Here is a 5464-nt window from a genome sequence, read left to right on the forward strand (position 1 = left end):
TATCTCCAATAAAAAAAAGAAAAGAAAAAAAAGAAAGACCTTAAACAATCACAATATGTAGATTCATTTGGATCCTGAGTTTTAAAAAATCTGAAGAAGTAAATGATGTTTATGAAAAGAATTTGGAAATGTGAACATTTGGACTGGATATTGAGTGATATTAAGGACATATTGTTGATTTTTTATGTGATCATGTGATTATGGTTATGTTTGAAGTGCAATCCACAGACCCCTGGGGTCTCCAAACCCTTTCAGGGAATCCAGGAGGTCAAGACTATTTTTTCTTTTTTTCTTTTTTCTCTGTCTTTGTTTCTTTTCTTTCCTTTCTTCCTTTCTTTCCCACTATACTAATGAGGAAAGACTATTTTAATAATAAGACTAAGGCATTATTTTCCTATTGCATTGAGTTGACATTTGCACTCATGGTGCAAAAGCAATTGGTAGGTGAGACTTCTGGCACCCTGCCAGTTTCACTTAAGGATGATCCTGATGAGGCAGTATAAATTATTAATTCTATTAAGTCTTAACTTCTGGGTGCATGTCTTTTTAACATTCTGTCTGATGAAATGGAAAGTATGCAGAAAGTACTCGTGCTCTGCACAGAACCATGATGATTATATCCAGAAAAAGCCCTGGTGCAGTTGTTTGAGTCATGAGCTGAAACTAGCTACTTTTCTTATGGAATGCTATTTTTACTTAAGAGAATGACTGATAGTTAAACACTGGCTATTCTGACTGCATATCTTGCAGACATTTTCTCAAATATGAATGAAGTGAACTCTCACTTCCAGGAAAACAACTGACCATATTTGTTGCTCAATGGTAATATGAGATACAATATGAAATAGAGTTTTGGCCAAAGCATATATCTCCTTCCCAGTACTCAAAGCTTTTCTGATGAGACCAGTGGTGATATTAATGTGGTCATTTGATACTATGTAATAAAAAGTTTCAACATATAGAAGCTCTGCATGACTTGATGAACCAGTACTTTTCAAATGACCAAGGCACGAAGTTACAAAATCATGCTTGTATGAAAGATCCATTCAAAGTGTAAAAAAGGGTCCTTGCCTGTGAGAGTGGCCACTGCGTTGGTGCTCTGGGGCTTGGACCCTGGCTAGCCAGAAAATAAACCTCCTCTTGTGTGATTGCAAAAAAAAAAAAAAAAACAAAACAAAACAACAAAGTGTAAAAAAGGCCAATGGATTTTAATAACAGAGTACAAAAGTTCATTGATGCAATCATGTATAGTGATATGTGATTGTGCCACAAGGCAATGTCACTTTAGCAAGTAAATAAAAATCATTTTTTTCTCAATGTTCTATAAACAAACCACACCGTTATTTATGCTTTAGGACATTTGCTCCACTTAAACTGTCATTATTATTACAATTAAAACGTATTTACATCCCATGGCGGTGTCATCCAAGCATGTAGTTCATGGTGATGTCAGTGCTAGTTGGAAGAAGTGAGATATTGCAACATGCTATGAATGGAGACCAAATTGTGGTTGTGGAGACTAACCACAACCATGAGCAGTATAGTTGATTGAGAAGAGAACATTCTGAAATTGTAGTGGAAAGTCAAACAAATTAAAAGCAGCAATTAAATGAAAACATGCAATATGTTTTTCAAAAATATCCTTTAGTCCTAGGGGAAATTAATAGGAGATAATGTGGTTTTGAATCTTTCCCAGTCTTCAGAAACACAGCCCACACATACAGTGCTTACTCAAAGTTGGCATGAATAAGGCAGTTAGGGGAATTTATCGTGTGGTGTGTGTGTGTGTGTATGTGTGTGTGTGTGTGTGTGTTAGGGGGGTTCTCCATTCTCTTTGTATATATATCAGTGTTTTGTCTTTTAAAAATATGCATAGATGTTACAAAAATAGGATCACACTTTACATTTTCTTGTGTGATTTGCATTTTTTCATTTCTCAATGGATTAGACACCTCCCCCGTGTAGTTAGTATAAATTATCATTTTCAGTGTCTCCCCAAATTCGACTTACATATTACCACAGTTTATCTTATTTATACTTACTGAAAGATTTTTAGATTATTTCCAAAGTTTTTCAGATGTAAATGGCAATGTGAAGAACATTCTTATGTTTACATCTTTGCACACGATTAAGGTTATGATCATTTGTAATTTTAAGATTTTAATATAATGAGGCCTTCAGAAAAATTTTATGTATTATACTCACAGCAGTATTGTATAAAAAATATTTTTCCAAATTTCTCCAACCCTGAGTAGTATTCTTTAAATATTGGCCAAATATAGATCAAATATAGGTCAAAGTATACGTCAAAGTGATACTACATATGTTATAATACTGCTTTTTTAAAACTTTTACTAAAAAGAAACATTTTTGATAAAGTTATTGTCCCATGTATTTCCTAATTGTTTATTTATATCTTTTTTTTTTTTTTTTTTGGAGACAGAGTCTCACTTTGTTGCCCCAGCTAGAGTGCCATGGTGTCAGCCTAGCTCACAGCAACCTCAAGCTCCTGGGCTCAAGGGATCCTCCGGCCTCAGCCTCCCGAGTAGCTTGGCATATGCCACCATGCCCGGGTGATTTTTTTCTATATATTTTTAGTTGTCAAGCTAATTTCTTTCTTTCTTTTTTTTTTTTTTTTTTGGTAGAGATGGGGTGTCTCTCTCTTGCTCAGGGTGGTCTTGAACTTGTGAGCTCAAATGATCCACCTACCTCGGACTCCCAGAGTGCTAGGATTACAGGCATGAGCCACCATGCCCGGCTGTTTATTTATATCTATAATCTGTTTTTTCTCATTGAAAACTTTTTATTTTTATTTATTTATTTATATATTTTCAGAGACAGAGTCTCACTCTGTTGCCCAGGCTGGAGTGCAGCTGGACTCAAGTGATCCTCCCACCTTAGCTTCCCCAGGTGGAAATACACGAGTGCCTGGCTAACTTTTTAAAAAATTATTTAGGCCAGGTGTGGTGGCTCACACCTGTAATTCTAGCACTCTGGGAGGCCAAGGTGGGAGGATTGCTTGAGCTCAGGAGTTCGAGACCAGCCTGAGCAACGGCAAGACCCCGTCTCTACTATAAATAGAAATAAAATTAGCTAAACAACTAAAAATAGAAAAAATTAGCTGGGCATGGTGGTGCGTGCCTGTAGTCTCAGCTATTCAGGAGGCTGAGGCTGTAGGATCGCTTCAGCCCAGGAGTTGGAGGTTGCTGTGAGCTAGGCTGATGCCACGGCACTCTAGCCCAGGCTACAGAGTGAGACTCTATCTAAAAAAAAAAAAAAAAAATTGCTTAGAGATGGGGTCTTGCTATGTTGCCCAAACTGGCCTCCAACTCCTGGGCTCAAGTAATCCTCCCACCTCAGCCTCCCAAAGCGCTGGTATAATAGGCCTGAGCCACTGCACCTGACCAACGTGTTTGTTTTTAAATTAACTTGTAAAAGAAGTTTATAGATTAAGATATCATGCAGTACTAAAAAGAAATGAGCTATCAAACACTAAAAGACATGGAAGAAACCTAAATGCATATTACAAAGTGAAAAAGCCAATCTGAAAAGGTTATATCCTGGCTGGGCATGGTGGCTCACACCTGTAATCCTAACACTCTGGGAGGCCGAGACAGGCAGATTGTTTAAGCTCAGGAGTTTGAGACCAGCCTGAGCAAGAGCAAGACCCCCGTCTCTACTAAAAATAGAAAGAAATTAGCCAGACAACTAAAAATATGTATGTAAAAACTTAGCTGGGCATGGTGGCGCATGTCTGTAGTCCCAGCTACTTGGGAGGCTGAGGCAGAAGGATTGCTTGAGCCAGGAGTTTGAGGTTGCTGTGATCTAGGCTGCCACCATGGCACGATAGCCCGAGCAACAGAGTGAGACTCTGTCTCAAAAAAGAAAAGAAAAGGCTATATACTGTATGATTCCAACTATATGAGATTCTAGAAAAGGCAAAACCATGGAGATAGTAAAAAGATCGGAGATTTCCAGGGGTTCAGGGCAGAAGGGAAGAATGTGTGGAGCTCAGAGGGGCACGGTGGCTCACGCCTGTAATCCTAGCACTCTGGGAGGCCAAGGTGGGAGGATTGCTCGAGGTCAGAAGTTCGAAACCAGCCTGAGCAAGAGCGAGACCCCATCTCAACTATAAATAGAAACAAATTAATTGGCCAACTAATATATATACAAAAAATTAGCTGGGCATGGTGGCGCATGCCTGTAGTCCCAGCTACTCGGGAGACTGAGGCAGGAGATCGCTTGAGCCCAGGAGTGAGTTTGAGGTTGCTGTGATGTAGGCTGACCCCACGGCACTCACTCTAGCCTGGGCAACAAAGTGAAACTCTGTCTCAAAAAAGAAAACAAAACAAAACTATTCTGTACTATACTGTAATGGTGGATACAAGCATTTGTCAAAACCCATAGAATGTACAACGCCATGAATAAACCCTAATGTAAGCTATGGGCTTTGGGTGCTAATGATGTGTCAATGTGAGTTCATCAATTGTAAAAAAGGTACCACTCTGGTGTGGGATGTTGATGGGGAGGAGCTATGCATGTGTCAAGGCAAGGGTTATATGGGAATTCATTATATTTTCTGCTCAAATTTTGCTGTGAACTGCTCTAAAAATAAAGAAGAAAAGGAACTGAGGGTGAGGGGGAAATGGGGAGATGATAGTTAAGGGGTACAAAGTCTTAGTTATGCAAGATGAATAAGTTCTGGAGAGGTAATATACAACACTGTGACTATAGTTAACAACACCGCATACTTGGAATTTGCTAAGAGGGTGATTTTTGTTTTGCTTATGAGTCATCTTAGGTAAGAAGAAGGTAGATCTTGTGTTTTCATCCCACAGAGAAAAAAAAAATGTTAACTTTAATGTGAGGTTATGGATATGTTAATTAGATTGATTATGGTGAATATTTCACAATGTATATATCAAGTCATCAAGTCATACACTTTAAATATATATAAGTTTTCAAATGATCAACTACACCTCAATAAAGCTGGGGAGGAAAAAAAAAGAAAAAAGGGAAAAGAAGCTAGTTGCAGCACATGATACCCTTATGGCGAATCTTATTAAAAAAAATCAGAAAAGTGTGAATTTAATGTTACAGTTATATTTGAAAAGTGAGATTATGGGTAATACTCACTTTCTTCTTTTATTTTGTACAAATTTTCTAATTTAAATACAGTTATCATAGATTGCATGTGTAACCTTTAAAAGACAAGATTTCGTATTTTGGGGAGGGGCAGTGGATTGTAATTCACAACCCGCTCTGGGAGAAAGGAACTGGCCAAGGGATTATCTTGGACAGCGCTCATCCGACCCTCCTAACGAGGCGTAGACTTTCTCGAGAGTCCCTAACAGCACGGCCCTGAAGGCTTGTGGGAAGTGTAGTCCCAAAGCTCCATGGACCACCCCCCGAGGACCCTGGGAACGGCGAGCAGCCCCTATATGTGCGCATGTGCAGTGCTACG

Source organism: Microcebus murinus, chromosome 20 (assembly GCF_040939455.1).
Source record: "Microcebus murinus isolate Inina chromosome 20, M.murinus_Inina_mat1.0, whole genome shotgun sequence".
NCBI lineage: Eukaryota > Metazoa > Chordata > Mammalia > Primates > Cheirogaleidae > Microcebus > Microcebus murinus.